At 40.4% G+C, this 17,386-nt stretch overlaps 1 protein-coding gene across 8 annotated transcripts in view; it reads right to left on the bottom strand.

The window, feature by feature from the left end:
- SOX5 (SRY-box transcription factor 5) overlaps nt 1–17,386 on the bottom strand; it is a 600,060-nt gene that overhangs the window by 417,910 nt on the left and 164,764 nt on the right. The window contains exon 1 of one of the 8 annotated variants that reach the window (XM_063395246.1): nt 7,544–7,558. The exons of the other annotated variants lie outside the window; for them this stretch is intronic. The gene's annotated coding sequence lies outside the window, so the exon portion shown is untranslated. Of the gene's footprint in view, nt 1–7,543; nt 7,559–17,386 lie in introns of those variants that run through there. 8 annotated transcript variants of the gene reach the window in all.

Genomic DNA, 17,386 nt, shown 5'->3' with positions numbered 1-17,386 from the left:
TCCTAAAAAACATCTCCTTCCCACAGCTGGTACGGAGGGATGAGTGTGGCTGTCCCCAAGCAGGCTAACAAGTACCACCAGCCTCTGGAGACGAGGGTAGGGGTTTCCCCTCTGCCTCCCACCAGCACACCAGCCCCTGAAAGGCAGGAGAGGCACCCAGCCGAGCAGCTTGGAACAGGAGCCATGGCAGAAGCAAGGCTTGTCTGTCTAGGTGAGATCCCTGCCAGCCTCCCTGCTAAAATTAGAAAACGGGCGACAGTGCCTTGGCGCCTGTCACTTGCTGGAGACAAATCTTGAGCTCCTTCCGCAGCCAAGGGGTGGCATTTTGATTCCTGCCTGCCAGCTCCAAGTCATGGCAGTACCTTCTGTCAGCTGGGCTCTTGGGTGGCAAAACCCCTGCCTGCCATCAGCTGCCTCAGCTCTCAGCCCCATCACTATCCTTCCCCCAAAAAACAGCAGCAACGGGAGGACGCTTGAAATGGGCAAAGATTTCTGGAGGGGGGACAAAAATTTTTACTCAGAGGTTAAAACTCCAGCCTGGGTAGGTCAAGAAGTAAATTCAGTGTGCAAACAGGTGTGCTCATAATTCACACGGTATCACTTTTTAATCAAAAGATCTCAACCTCTTTCACATAGATCACAAACACTAAAAGTCACAATATTCCTGTGACAGAGCAGTGAATTATTTGGCCTACTTCTATTAAAAGTATTTAAGTTGATCTATTACCTGTGTAGGTTACAGATACATCCCACTGCCACAATCCCAAACACATTGATCCTCACAAATCTTCTTTGAAGCAGGGAAATACTATTTTCTCCACTTTAGGCAATTGGAAACTCTGGTGCAGACCATGCCAGATGTAGATGATCTAAAAATCCACCCAATCCCAGGGCCTCCACTTTTAATTGGCTAAGCATTTCTGAAGGCCTAGAGACACCCAGTAAAAACCCTCTAGGTTGGGGATTAGGTGGAATCTAGGCCTAAATTTGGGCTGAAAATTGGCCTTAATGCATTGGGTATCTTTCCTGCTTTACCTCCTTGCAGCCAAAACATGCCATGGGGCTCATGGCCAGAATCTGAGGACAGGGGACAACCCCACATGCAGAGCCCTCAAAGCAGCAGCCCTTCCCTTGTCCATACTGAAACAGAAAATGTAAAAATACTCATAAATACAAAGAATAATAATAAAACTTTTCACTGAAAAAATTGGCCATCCTTTCAGTTAAAGACCTGAAAGAGAGGTGTTTCTCCTTCAAGAAGAAAAAAACCCCTTGTTTTCCTCCCTTAGTTGTTTCATCTTCCTCTTAATAAACTACTTTGTGATCATTAGAGAGGTTTACACAGTAGAAATAATGCTGAGAGAAAGGAAACACAGAGGCTGAGTTTTTCATGTAATTTTTGAAAATGAAAAATCTCCTGGGTAAAAAATAATGCCACTCTTTTTCCTAAGCTGTATATGGGTTGAAGCACTTAGTGTTTGGCTGTATCTGCATACACATTATAAAGTTGCCACAGTGTTATGGTTTTATTGACAAATCCCTTCAAAAGAATTGTATTTGCTATCAACTCTGAAATGCAGCATGTTTACCCAAAACAGAAAATAAGGAGATGCTCTTCACCCTACTGTTTTAAGTCCACATTTTGGGAAAGTATCATTAGAATGTTATTTTCCTATAAAAGGTTGGAAAACAAAATGCTGTTCTGAGAAAATTATACAAAACCCATATTGTTGGAATTTTTTTTAAATATATATTCAGGTCTAATTTACCCTTATATTTGACACAAATGAAAATAAAACAGCATTTTAAGCCCCTGGAAATGACAATATCATGTTATCTAGATAAGTAACACAAAGCTATTATTGAAATTCTGATAGCATTTGGTTTACTGGTAAAAGAAAATTACCTGTAATGCGTAGTTTAAATAATTACTTTTAAACAAAAGCTTCTTTCCTTCAACACTTATTTATCTTCTGGGAGTAGCTCAGCAGGGTTATGTATTTTATTAAAATTGCCTTCAGGCTGTTAATGGCTGGGTGTGTGCTAGCACAGGAGAAGGGATGGCCATTTGACTCCTGTTCCTAACGCTGGGAGTTGGTCCAGAGTCTGAGAGCCAGGGCTCTGCTGAGCATTTGGGTATGTCAGGAATATTGTGAGAACTGGCAGCAGCCTTCCAGGGAGATGGGTCAGACAAACTGGAAAGCTCCAGCTGTGCTTACAACAGCAGCAACCACCAAACCTGAAACTCCTTTTACCAACACTTCACTCCATTTCAACTCTCCAAGTGTGAGATTATTTTGTTCACTCTTACACATCGTTTCTCCATTCTCTTTTGTGCTCAGCACTGTCCCTGTGCCACAGCAAGCTGCACAACAATGCTGAGCTGCTCTGTGTAGAGTTCACGTGGCAGATAACCAGCACAAACCACCCAGGTAACTCTGACAGCTCTGTTTCCTCTCTGAGGAAGCCACAGCCAAAATGCACTTTGGATCCACAAAGCTCAGGCACTGAAACCTGAGGTTCTCCTTCTGGAGGAGCTGTGGAGCAAACATAAACACTTAACAAATCCCTGGCACAGTCATACCTGCCCTGAACAGTGGGCTCAGCTTGGTTTGGTCTCTCCATCACTACCACATGAAAAACAGGCACATCTATCTTCTCACATCCTTACAATAACCACGTTAATTTGCTTTATTTATTCACTCTATTTCTATACATGTTTACTTACTCATATGGCCCCATTCATCTGTTTAGCATCTTTGTCTTTAAAGGAATCAAAATTCTAGACATTAGAAACTATGATTTTTTCACATGAGCAAACATCAGAAATGCTAATTATACGTCAGAACTAAAATTGCTAAATAAAACAGTTTCTTTCCTTAGTTGAACAAATATCAGACAAGAAGCAGAAAAGGAGGCAAAAACTTCTCAATGTCCTGATATTGGCCAAGAACAGACAGCAGGATTTGTCCACTGCATCAAGCCTGAATTTTAGAGAAGCTCAACAGCTCCACAGAACTGACATGTGCTGGAATATTAACTAACTTTTAAAAGGTGCTTAAAACAAACCATGAAAAATGTTCACTAGCTGGTGTTCACAGGTTCTGAGGTGTCCACAACACCTTCACGAGGAGTCTGAACTCATCACCTCAGAAAAACAGTCCAGATGCACACCCTCTCCTGGTAGGCTGGACCAACACGTCCCAGTGGGAAATGACATTTTTGAACAAGCATAGAAAGCTGAGCAGACAAATGAGCTCAACTACTTTTTTTTTTTTCTTAAATAAAGAGCATTTCTCATTTCAGAAAAAGTGAACAAGAAGTGAACACCCACATTCAGCCTCAAAGCTGAAGAAAAACAAAGATTTCCAGAGGCCCTGCCCTTCAGCTGGCCCAGGCACACCAGGGCCAGTCAGATCCTGCAGACCAAGGCTGGGAACAGCAATGGGACTTGTCACAGGGAAGCACAAATTAAATACTTGCCTTTTTAACTGCTGATTCACTTACTCCCACCATCCAAAGAAAGAAAGAAAATGATGTACCTAAAGAAAAAGTGTAGGGCACACATATATAGAAACCCCAAACTTGTTCATAGGAGAATGGCAGAGGAATCACAAATCATCAGGGGAAATTTGCCTTTTTAATTGTAGATATGTTTTATTTGGAAAAAGTGTTTCTAAAAATCAAGCAAAAAAATTACCAGAAAAGTGACCAGGAGCATTCTGACCTAACCTGAAGAGGTAAAAAGAATCCAGCCATGCACACAGAGAATTTGTTCACAGTGGAAGGCAGAAACAAGCAGATAAACCACTGGGTTGTAATTCCAGACCCCAAGCAGATTGAGCCAAGGCATTTCTAGTTTTAGAGCATTTCAGCTTTTTCTTGGAGCTACTTGATTTTCATTGCTTGTGATTTTTAGGCGAGGAGATGGTCACCCACCCCACCTACTGATATCCAGACCCATGAGGGTTATGTTAAAGAATCTAGTCGTGGTTACATTGATTTTTTTTTTTAAGGGAGAAACAAACCTATAGTTTCTGTTTGTCAGAACAGGCAGAAAGGACATTTCACACATGTTTCTGGTACCCTCAGCTTCTTCCATTACCATTTCCTGTTTCATCCTGTTTTCCCATGGGTATATGGACAATGTGCATGATTTCAACCTGTGTTGTCTGGGAATATTTACCACTGATTCTCAGTTACCTGAGCAACTGCTGAGTACAAAATAAAGGCACAAAACCAACCTTACCCTAAGTGTCTTCAGTGCTATTAAAACATCCTAAGTCCTTCTTAGGCGACAGTCCTTGAAGTTGAGATAACAATAAGCAAATTCACATGTGAACACTCCAATAAAACATCACATTATGATTTGAACCTGCTCCTTCAACATAAATATGATACTCTTCAGACCTGGTGGGTCTAACAATCAGTCAGAGGTACCCACCCAAAAGCCATTCGTGCAAGCAAGCCTCAGTCTTGGATTTTTACAAAAACTAGCACAAAAAAAATTCCCCCAAAACTAAAGCCATCAATGCAAGTAAGAGATTCAGATTTCAACACTCAGGATGACACAGAAAAAAAAATGATGTGCAAGAACAGGAGCTTCCTCCCTCTCACACCCATACTCAGAACTGCATGCAAATATTGTGAGCTTGTAGATTACCAATTTAGCAGCTGGTTTCATTTTGAGACCTGTTTGGAGGGGAAGTAATACAGTAACAGCAATTCCTCCCAACCCACTTCCCATTGTCACCACACAGACTGAAATTCTCAGGTTGACCAAAACTGTATCTGCACCAGAAAATGGGATTGTAAGGAAAATTTTCAAAAGAAAATTTATATTATTTACCAACTGGAAGCAAAATCTGAGGCAAGAATACAACCTCAGACAAACTCCCTTTCCTAATTTCATAGAGCTACTCTCTGCAGCCTGCACTGGGTGTACAAGCTGCAGACCACAGAGATCTGAGATGCTCTACCACATTTGTGGAGGAGGTTTCTGCAACTCTACTAATACTCAAAACTCTTTCTCATCAAAATCATATAGGGGGATAAGTCATAAACATTCCTACTTTATTTGGAAAAAGGTTGAATAATTTATTTTTAATGATTTTAAGACAAGCTATACATAAAACCCCCACAACATTCCCACTCTTTCAATCTCTGGCTGCTTTTCCTTTTTATTAGGAAGACAAGTTCTGCCACATGGTTTAAATTCTTTTTATACATTGATCTTTCTATTGTATTTTTTTTACTATGATATTAAATTCAACTGCAGGAATAAACAAGGGTATCTCTCTCTCTAAGTACATTTGTACATACATGAACATGCTGTGTTTGACAGTTGTCTTCTCCACCTTTTCCATCTCATTTGTTACCACTCTCACTGCAACATCTTTGTTGTGGGCTCCATGTCTTTCTATTCTTACCTACACTTACAGTTCAAATTTGATCAGACTTTAGAATAACAATGTTTACACGCCAAGGAACTATAATAAGAAATCACTCACTATTCCTATTGTGTGGAAAGGCACATCTACAAAAATCAAAAGCAGCATGTGAAAAAATATTTTATAAATAATATTTGAAAGTCGAACGCATCGTGATCAAAGGCAGTGGAAACAGAGGCTGAGCCTAAAGAATTATCTGCAGCCTGCCATGCTTTAACTACCAGTTCCTGCAGACAACTAAACTGTTATGAAAAAGCACAGAAACTAAACTTCAATAGTAAACACATGATCCACTGTGGACAGGGAGACAGCCTGATGCATTACACTGGTTTGTCTGGAGATAACTTCACAGCAAAAAAACAGATGCCAATATATGGGTTTGAAAATTGCAAAAAACCAAGAAAGCGCTGCAAAAAAAAAAAAAAAAAAAAAAGCCAAACCAACCCAAATATTCAAACTCAGAAGATAAATTCTTCCAAGCTAAACATGCTCAGCTTGTCCGAGGTCAATCAGTAACATGCACTGAAAACACAAATACTTTACTCTCAGGCAAAAAAATTTGCAAGTAAATCTACAATACTGGTGAGTCTCCTCATAAATGCTAGGGACTAGATTATTTCAGATTAGAAAACGATTTTTTCTCTTACCCCAAACCTCTTTTGATCTGTGAGTTTTAGCCAAGCTTGCTCCGTGTACCTGCGAACTCTCAGCCACGGGAGTTTGGTATTTTCCCCACGACGTGTTGCTCAAAGCCTCCCCCAAAAAGCAGCATAAATGGGGTGTGTGGATGAGTAAGGGAGGCATTTACTGCCCCACAGAGCTTATTATCCCAACATCACACAAAGCATGACAGGTGGACCCAGCAGGGAATTTCAAACAGGGCAACACTTACCCTAGTGCTATTTACATTTTGGGGGCCTCCGAATATTAAAATTTAAACGTGCTCTCACAAATTTAGAGGAGGGGGAAGAAAATCCAAGATTCTGACTTACAGTGTGCCACAGAGAAAAGGCAGAGAAGCAGAAACAAGCCAGTCCCTCCCTGTTTGGGTAATGTGTGTCTTTTAAGGCAGTCACAGTAATGCAGTTGCACACAGTCACATCTTAGGTATCAACAGCTCTGCTTCTGTAAGAGCCCAGAAAAGGCAGCAGGACAATTTATATAATTGACTGGATCAGTGGCCACACCTGTTATTAAGATTACTTGACACAAGCCATTAAACAACTACCTGCAGTTGTTCAAACCCGCCAGTGCTTTGCCATTTGGGCTGATTTATCTCTGACGTGTGACTGCCTCGGGCTGCGCGCTTTGGAAAGGGGACAGCTCCTCCCAAGAACAAGGGTACAGAACATCACACTGAAAATTCTGCAAGCCCCTCCTCTGAAAAACACTTCGGTGCTTTGAGCTTCAGAGGAAGGTTTGAAATCTGGCAGGCTGGCTGTGGGTTTTGTTCCCATGAAAAGCCTTTTGTCCCTGGGTGTGCCTCAAGTAAGCCCTTAGGAAGTGTCTTTGCAAACTGCAGTTGTCCTATGAGCAGTGCTTGGCTTTCCAGTGTTGTTATTGTACTTTCAGCATGGTCTTTTATATGAAAGCAAGTGGTGTATCTTGCTTACACTGTATTTCACCTTCACCCCATTTAAGACCATGTAGAACAGGAAATGAGAGTAAAGTAATCAAACGAGGCTTCAAAGAAGATAAGGCAGTGAAGTTATAGATAGCACACCAGTCCCTTAGCAAAACATTTCTTGAAATAATGCAAACACCAGCCCAGCTGTCCACACAGCACAGCTGTTACCCTCAAACCGGGCAACTTTGTCCAAGCAGCTCACATGCTCTGCCACCTTCTACAGCAGCTCACTGCTCCCCAGTCTTTCCTGTATTTCTCCTTAAGCCACCCTGCTGCTGCAGGGAAGCCTCTCTGCCCCTGCTGCAGAGTGAGGAACCAGCAAAGTGAAGCCTTTGCCAGCAGTGATACAAAAAGACTGTGAAGGATCAAGGAACTCAACTGGACCAGCCTTGTCTTCCAGAGCTGCCAATTCACATCAGCGCTTCCAGAAACGCCTCCCTGGCAAGGAAGAAAACACACCTCTTACCTGCCAAGTCTCCCAGCTTAAATTCTCAACTCCTTTTTATTTTCTTCTGCTTCCAGCTGCTGATGGCAGCAAGGGGAAAGAAAAAAAAATAAAAAATCAAAGGACGAGTCACAATTGTCTCATTCAAAACCCTTTTCAAATTCACTACAACTGTCCTGAACAATAATCTCAGGGAAGTGGGATTTCTGCACTGAGTTTCCTAAAGAACTCAGGTCAGGCTCATAGCAAAGCTCCCCCTAAAATATGCGATGTTGAACCCAAGACCAAGACCTGTGGCATGAGGAGGAAAGGGAGCTCTCATAAAAGGAAAACTAAACTGAGGGAAGCAATGGGTATTAAAGAAAATACAGGGATTAGGATTCCAGTACAGCAAGGTGCTTATTCACAAAACTGTAGGCATACATGTAACTTTAATTAACCAGACCACAAGCTCACACAGAACCCTTCAGGATATGCAGAGGGAAAAAAAGTAGGGAGGGACAAGTGGGAAACTGAACCCCAGTCAAGCTGAAATCAATAGTTGGACTGACAGCCATTTCAGTGGACTTTGGATCATACCCAAAGTGTCAGAAAAAAAAAAGATGCACTAGGAACAGGGAAAATAAATGAGGGAGCAGATTAATAAGTCAAGTAAGTATTATTAATAGTACAGCTTAAGAATAGCTGAGGAATTGCAAGGGGGGGGACAGATTTTGCTCTTCAGGCTCACAAATGGTGGCTTCCTCTATCAAAATGAGTGGAGTAGTTTTAGATTTACATCAGTGTAACTAAGAAGAAAATCAAATTAAGGAGTGCGGATAACTGGAGAAAAACCAAGCATTATTGAGCATTCCAACACTGGGAGGCACTCAGATACTATAGTGCTGAAGGCCATGTTACCAGATTGATTAAATGTTTGATCCATCAGTGGGAGATTTATCTGATATGGGGAGAAAACAGAGAGCTCTGATTCTAGACTACTAATCAGCTATTATTTATATTTTCTGCTTGCTATAAACATACAAAGGAGATGCTTCATAGAATCTGCAGTAATAATAATTTACTGTTATTCCCACTCCTGAAATTAGTTCTAACAGAGTTCAACACTTTAAAGGTGTTTTGTAAAATTATTTTGAAAGACATCTTCCTAACAAAATCCCAGGACCTTCTTTCATGCTCTCATTTAGATCCTCCCTCTTTGGAGTCTTAAAGACTGATATCAAACACTACAGAAACTAAACCCAGAGCCATTTATACTATTTTTTCTTGCATGCACTATTTTTCTTGGACAAACAAGGGAGAGTTTCTCCACGCTTCATTGCCAGGCTCGTCGGGAGTTTTTATGTGACAGTGTGAAAGTAGCAGTTTCTTTTCAACAGTTTCATGCTTCCACAAACACAGACTAGTTTCTTTCAGACACCTACTTTCACTAATGCACTGCCATTCCTTATGTCATGTCACTCTCTGTCTCTGTTCTAAAACCACAAACCTTAATCAAAATTAAAGCTCCAACTCAAGTTAATCTTTCTCCTAGTTACTTCTTATTTCCCTCTAAAATCACTGCAATGATGATATTGGACCTAAGTCTTTACCACTGGGATTTCAAATTACTTGAACACAATCAGTTTTATTAAAAAAAAAAAATATATATTCCATTATTCCAGTCTGCCCTTCGTTTCCATGCTCAATCCACAAAATCCACCAATGTTTAATGATGCCAGAACAATGCCAGTCCCATTTTTGTGACATCTCTGTCACCAACACGTACACACGTTTCACTTTTTAGTAGATGGCCTGCAGGCAAAGAGCAGGGTACTACTGGTAACCTGGGGAAATCTATTTAATCTCAAATTGTAGAGACTTATGTTTAAATAAGTGAAACAAGGTTCCATCTAATTTCTGCTCCCACAGGTAGACTTTGATTAGTAATTACTAGTTCAGTCCTTAAATTCCAACTAATAATGAGAACATTAAAAAAAAAGACACACATTTAAACCTTTTTCTTTTGAGTAATGAGTCTGAAAATATAAAAAAATTCAAGTCTCTTTAAGGGTGAATACTGATTTCCTTCCAGAGAAGATGATGTCCTTGGCTGGGTTCTAGTCTAGTAGGATCCATCCAGACTTTTTAAAATGTACAACTTTAACCAGAACAGGAAGGAGTTTTTCTACAAAGCTGGGAAGCTGTAAGGGAAAAGCTACAACTTCCCATATGGAAGGTCAATTTGTCTTTCCTGTATCAGCATTTATAACAGGCTTGTGTTGAACAGAGCAGGACACACGAGACACTGTCCAGCTTGGTGTCCTTCCATTAGTTTGTGCATTGCTGATGAATGAAAAGACTTGGATTCTCTTCCAAGGTCTAATGATAAAAAGTGTTGTTATTATTATTATTATCATCATTATTAATACTGCTTTTAAATATAGTTTCAGAAAGAAACATTTTCATAGCACCTCCCTATGAGTTACATGTAGTTTTGATTCCCAGTGCTTGGTTGTAGTGGTGTCAAGAAAGGTGTAGCCCAAAACATTGTGGAAAGGAATTTCAGAAGGTCCACCTTTACTTGAGAGTGTTTGCTCAATGTTACTCAGGCTCTTAACTATATTACAACAAATTTATTGGTGATTGCAGATTAGTAAATAGGCCACCAGTGCATGTAGGATAAAAAATATTAGAGGTCAGTGTCTTGGGTGTAGCACTGTTTGCACTTGAGATTTATCATCTGCTGCATCGACTAAATGGAGCAGAAAACTTGTCTCAAAGTCACTATTTCCCTTTCTCCCATCTCCCCAAAATAAAACAAGTTAAACACATTGTGAAAGCTTTACAGCAAGACCCATGCAAAACTTTTGCCACAAAATGTAAAAATCCCTCATGCTTCATTACAAATATGAAAAACAAGACAGTAGCTGCAAACAACTTTCACACAATCATTATGAGTGTTAAAACAGAAACTAAAGAAAAGTTCAGATATTGAGAAAGAACCATGGTTTTAAGACTAAATTATTCGAAGTAGACTGTTTTCATGTGTTGTGGCCAAGACAGGGATAAATTAATATTTTCAGAACCTGAAAACCATCTCAGTGGACAAGGACTCACTCTGGCAAACCAGTAAAAAAAGTAGTTTACACATCATTTTGCATAGTCCCAAATTTATGTCTAATAGCAATAAATTTTCATCTTCAGGTGCAAACAACTTGCCTCAGCAGTTGAAAACACTTTCTAATTCAAGAGTATTTAAGGGGTTCTGGAAATATTTCATAATTAGACTATAATTTATTAGACATTAGAAAAGAAACAACACAAAGCAAATGACCTATATTACCCATCCACAAGAGAAGAAGGAAGAGCAGCTCAAGAGGCATAAGCTGCACTGTTCACCTCAGTGAAGTGTCAGCATGGAGAACCCCAAAATGACCGTAACAGGGCTGATTTTTAAACTATTTCAAGACTTATCTATGAAAATAGAACGTTTTGTACAAAACACTGTCTGATTTCCCACTCTGATGTTGCAGGCATGTGGCATTTAACATGAAACCCATCCAACAAGAAACCATCCTCAGGGTGTAACTGTACAACAACCACCCAAACAAGAGAGGGAGGAATTCAAGCCCCTCAGTGGACTCCTAAAATAACATTCCACTTAAGTGACCAGCAGGAGTGAAGCTTCAGAAAGGTATTTACACCCTTTACTTCTCTCCCAGCACAGAAGAGGTAGCTGTACAGAAAAATTCTTAAATCAGATATGGCAGAACCACTAATAATCCATTTGCACTCTGGGTGAGCTTGGCTAATGAATTCAAATGAGAGCAGAAGCAAGCCACAGACCGCCAGATTTTTAATATCCTCATATTTTCTAGTAAGGCTGTAATTGTATTTAATGTTTTACTTTGTTGTGCATTTTATTATTGAGTCTTTAAAATCATCTAGGATCCCTTTGGGATATACAGCACTATATAAATGTAAGTTGTTACTATCAAATAACAATCACTGGCCATTTTAATTATACAATAGCTACCTGATTATACTTAACCAAGTTAAAGCTCTAATAAAAAACAATTATATATAATCTAAATTAAAGATATTTTTTGCCAGTTCAAAGAACCCAAAGTTTTTCACGTTGGATATGCAAGTGTCCTGCAACACCTGGAGATGATCCTGAAACCAGCTAGGAGTTCTGCTGTTGCTTTCAACGGAATCTATTGGCAGAGAGTTAAACACCTTGACAATTTTATTTTTCTGAAGCAGCAAAACTAAGATTTATTTTGTTTCCCACAGTCATTTGAGAGAGTATTCACCTGCACCTCAAGTATTGATCCTGCAGTGTCTATAACAGTTATTTTGGCTGTATCACCAGCTATATATACATTGTAAATCTGAGAAATTATTTCAACCCAACACAGAGGTCTCTGAGCTTACCCTCAAAGCAGCAAACCTGGTGTTTGTCCTGTCAATTGGGCACAGTGTGGAACACAAAAGCAACTAACCTTTCCTCTCTGTGGTCAGAAGTGCTGACCTGCTCCTGTGATACATCCACAGGGACTCAGCATCCAAAACATTTATCTTGTGCATTAAACAGTCCACGCAGCCATTCGAGGTTTTTTAGGAGGCTGCAGATTCCAAAAGTGCTGTTATGCCAGGCATACCTCAAAATCCCCAAATCCTGCAATCAGCAGAAGGCACGGTGACATTTCATCCAGAATTTCTTTTTTTGATTATTTACTTGATTTGGAACTGTCAGAAATCACATCTTCAGGCTTCCAATCCACTAGGGAAGAACTCCTTGAGCTGAAAGTCCGACGTGACTCTAGGATTTGAGGTTCAGAGAAGAACCCTGTTTTTGTTCTCTCACAGCCAGCCCAGGATCCCTCCAGCAGAGATGGACAGACTGCCTTAAGGGCTGTAAAAACCCAATTGGGGCTGGAACACTCCAGCTCTGAAGAGGCAAGCTCAGATGACAGTGCTCAAAATCTAGTGACCTCAGAAAAGCGATTAACATTATTTAGGATGAACCTGGAGCTGTAACCTTGATTTCAATCAGTTCTGGATTCTTCTGAATTATTTAAAAAAATTAAATCTGAGATTTGGTTTAAATGTCTCTCTTTTTCCTTCTTCCTTCCCAATATATATATATATATTTTAATTGAGAAGTTGGTGACTTGATTTTAAGTGAAAAATTTACTAAAAAGCACTAACTTCAAAACAACCCCATAAATTTCTCCTAACAAGAGTATAAATATTTTGCTTTGAAGTAGATTTTTTTAAAAAAAGAGCTCAATTTTCATGTAAAAATTGTTCATTTTCATTTAAAATGAAAATAACTGAAGTGAGGAAAGACTCCATATGCCTGAGAACTGGGTGTTAATTCTTTAAGATCTGGGCTAAGATCACACTGGCTGAAGATTCCCTTTCTCCAGCGATGCAAATAACAATGACATGCCACAGACCCTTCACATGCACTTAATGACCTCGGTGGCATTCTGCCAACTCAGACCAGCTGAGAATCTGGGACAGGAGCCCCAGCTGAAACCAGGGCTCCCCTGTAGATACACACACACACACAAAGCTACAGACAGCCCCCACTGCACGCTCTGTGATTTAAAAGGACAGCAAAACCAAAAGATGAGAAGTAGAGATTATTATTAAAAGGGACTACAAGCATCTGTTGCAAAGGGGCAAACCTGAGGAAAAGCAAGGCATGGATTTCTTGAGTTCTAAGCTCCCAATTAATAACTTCCTTTCTTAAGGCCTTTCCTTGAAGTCGGGACAGAAGTAGAAATTGAATAAATTAATCAAACCCCAATAGTGTGAAAGCCCATCAGCACTCCATCCACCTTAGCTAACTTTGATTTTGCAGGGTCACCCCGGGTCTCTGCTGCTCGCTGGAGCACACAGCCAGTGGTTCCTTGGCTGCACAGGGTGGTGGATGGTGGCACCCGTGCCCTGGGCCACCAGGAGAGGCTGCCTTGTGTTTGGAACACACCTCCCACAGTGTGTGAGCAGAGCAGGGTGCAATCCTTCACTCCAGCCACAACACACCTGGAAGGAGCTGGAGGGCCAAGTCAGGGGTGACACCCTCAGGTGGCAACGCAGACTTTGGTAGGTGCAGGGAGCAAAGGGGAGCAGGGCAGGGGTGGCACGAGATCCACACCATGGTCTCACCGGAGGGACACAGCCTGTCACAGGGAATTACCATTAATTTGCACCAGCAGCAGAGTCAGATTGAGACCAGCCAGCAGTGATGACAAACAGCACTTGCAGGATCACATAATGAGGGGGCAAGGCTGCTTCACTGGAGCCGCTCCACTCAATTAGTGGGCAAGGCTTTTAATGCTGCTGTGCACAACCAATGCAATTTTGATTACTTAGAGCTAAGTCTCCATTTAGAATGAGTCAGAAGCTGAAAAGTATTTTTTTTCACCCTCTTTCTTTCTTTTAATATAATTTATCTTCAGAGTATTTGCATGGTAATAAGCTGTCTGAAGGCTAGACACTTTAGCCTCTGTTTGTGGCCAAGGGATGCTGAAATATACTTTATAAAATAAGTTCAAATCGTGTCTATTCTAGCAAGTGAAACTGATAAAAGGACAGCAAGTAATCAATACTATACCAGAAGTAAGGGCCAAATTTTGCTCTTTTTCACTTTAATTTAACTGAATCTCTGAAAGGGGATTTTGGTAACACAGCCAGAATTTCATGACAGTACATGAACAGCAGTAGCATTCTTAGTTTGCATTCCCTTGTGCTGGGTTTACAATTACCAATGTGATCAATTCTCTTAGCCAAAAACCAAAACTGGATTACCTCCTGAGTAGGAGGCAAAACTTTTTTTTTTTACCTAGCATAGATTGTAGTTGATGTTTAGGAAGTGCAATTTAATCCCAAGAAACTCACAAAAACCTGAGCAAAGTCTGCTAATATTAACCATGGTTCTGAGTTATTTTTGCTCCCTTTGAGTTAAAACCTTAGTCTCCACTGTTGAAAGGGGAATTACACAAATAAACTGGATTAAGGAAACTTTTGCTGGGCAAAAGAATGTGCTGGCCAGCAGTTTAAAAGCAGACCCTGTGAGCAAGATGCTTCTGTCAAACCCTCCTTACCACTGTGCCCCAGGGCTTCAAATATTCACCGAGATCAGGACCTGAACTGAAATATTTAGAACAAGGATCTGTGTGTGCACCACACTCTTGTATCTGCCCCAACCAGTGGTAAATCAGGATCTCATTATCAATCTTTTCAGTCCAAGTTCTGGATAAGCATTTACACATTCCCTGGCACTAGGAGTGGACCCCAGATCGCTGTTTTCACAGGGAATTGCCTGCTCACACACCTGCAGAATTATTCTATTTCTCCTTCCACTAACACATATGTATAGATGCACTAAGATGAGGAAAAATTCCATCTAAGACCCTTCTTGAGTTTAGGAAGGAAGAGGATAAGAACACGAGTACCTGTGAGCAGCCCTTATCACTAGACTGTACAGTTAATGAGTCTTCTTGGAAATCTCAAGAAATCAAATACTTTGTGTCGTGTATTAAAATGAATCATTCTGATGTTCAGAATTTTATTTTCATCTTTATTTTGGCTGAAATTACTTATCAGATTTGACCCAGATTCCTCAAGAACTTCCGCTGCTTAGAAACTGAATTTTTGGACGCATAAATTTTTTTCTGTGGGAAAAAAAATCTTTACCAAATACGAAACATTTCAGTACTTCCTCAGGATTTCTTACAAGTGGGTGGAGGGGACTGGGGGTGTGTGCTGCAGTTGAGAGAAAGGGATTCCTTATCAGAGAATCAAGAGAGTTTATTTATCACCCACACTTCTCCCTAGATCTGATCCAGTGCAAAGCTGTATTTTTCCACGGGCCTCCAGTTCCTGTGGCAGGGCACCCAAACCAACAGAGCAAATGTCTGATGCACTGAGGACACAGAGTGGATGCAGGCTTTGCCTAAAGCACAGACCCAGGAGCATTTTAAACTGCTTCATTTCTCAGCTCCAGTACAGCTATGTATGTATAATTTATTTAAGATTTGACTCGGCAGGGTAGCTGCATGCAATCAGCATATTGTTTTTGTGAAGGTTCCCCCCTATTGCCCCTTAGACAGATTTTAACTGTCAGTATATTGGCCTTTTGAATTTTTGTTTTCATAATACCATAAGCTATTTGAACATACATTATTATATACTAATCACTGCTTGTCCAATTTTTTTTTTGAGTCTTACAAGCGACAGCAGAGAACAAGAAATGCAATTTAGTTGGAACTTCAAAGCAACATTTCACTATCATCTAAACTGGAGGTCTTTTATGCCTCTCTCACTATTTAGTTCTAAAAGTGAAAGGAAACCAGTTGCTTAAATTTGTTCTTTCAAATTTCCACCCACTTCCCACTCTCAAAGGAGGGGCTTTATGATAATAGATAGGCTGATCTTGAGATCAATCACAGAGATATATTTACAGTCCTCACATAGTCATAGTATTGCTTACATACATGAATTAAAGATTGCCTAAATCCTGCCTCTGAACACTTCTAAACTTTAAAAATATAGAGATCTATATCTGAATTTCATATCCATCTCATAGCTCTAGAGTGGGATGAGCAAACCCACCCAATTCAATCACACCTGAACTCTATAAAAACTGGATCCTTCAAGATTTCCTGTCATCATGTGGACTTGTGTACATAACAAACTAGCCCTGAAAAGCTAACACAGAACAGCTGCACTCCACACTCATCCTCATTTCTTTTCAGGAGTGCCTCTGCCTCTCTGAGCTTTCCTTATGAAGTGGATTGAGGTACACTCCATATGGCATTTTTAGTGGTGAAGCAAAGTGCCACAACAGGAACCAGTGCAGAAAAATATTCAGTGCATAGCCAGGCTTGTCCATTAATGGCCTAATACAGGGCAAGCCTGAATAATATCCTGTTACTACTGTAAGATGCTGGGTGCTCAATGAAAACATTTCAGTGACAACATTTCAGTGGCTCACAGGCGCACAAGGTCATATTCCTGTAGATGTTATGAATGGTTACTTTATAAATTTAAGTCCCCAAATTGGCCAGATTCCATGTTTTTAAACTTAAATCCCTGTGCTGTACATGAAGTGGAAACAGCATCTTAGTCAGGACAAGCAGGAAAGGCATAATGGACTTCCACTTTCTATACAATGACTCTTCAACCATCACCAGCAGCTCTGGTTCCTCCTTCTCCTTCATCCTTTCCTCCCTTCTTTTTGACCCAACAGTCCAGTCTGGACACAAGACAGCTCTTGTTAAAATCTACTTACTTCTGTGAAAAGAAAAAAAAAAATAAACTCTTCCGAACAAAATTTTTAAAAGGAAATAGACAAAACCTTAGAGATTTAACCAAGAAAGTTTCAAGAAAGCAAAACTATTTAAAACTTTCACACAACAGGAAAAGCTCTTCCAGGTGGAACAATTGGTAGTGGAGTAGAGAATGAGAAACTGGAAAGGTTAAGGTTTTCCTGGATGAAAATCCTAACTCAAACAGATACCCAAGGGGACAGTTATACATATGTTTTTGAACAAAAACTCTAACCTGGCATGATTAATTTTGGCCTTGGTTTTGTCAAAATATTGAAGCCCATATGGCACAAAGCAAATAATTTTAATTTTTATTTTAAACCCCTGTGTTTTTTCCTTGTCTATTCCCTTCTCTTCCACCACACACACACTGGCAGCCGCTACCAATCCGCCAAATGCCAAATCAACCCTGCAAGCTGGCTGGCACAGGCGCTCCACAATACTGGCACACGCTTCCCTTTGCAGGGGGATTCTCTCTGAAACCCTGTGGCACATCCAAGCATCCCTGCTTAGCAGCTGAGGACCCTGTCTGTCCCAG

This window comes from Prinia subflava, chromosome 4 (assembly GCF_021018805.1).
Source record: "Prinia subflava isolate CZ2003 ecotype Zambia chromosome 4, Cam_Psub_1.2, whole genome shotgun sequence".
Taxonomy (NCBI): domain Eukaryota; kingdom Metazoa; phylum Chordata; class Aves; order Passeriformes; family Cisticolidae; genus Prinia; species Prinia subflava.
This window is presented reverse-complemented; position numbering and strand designations above follow the sequence as displayed.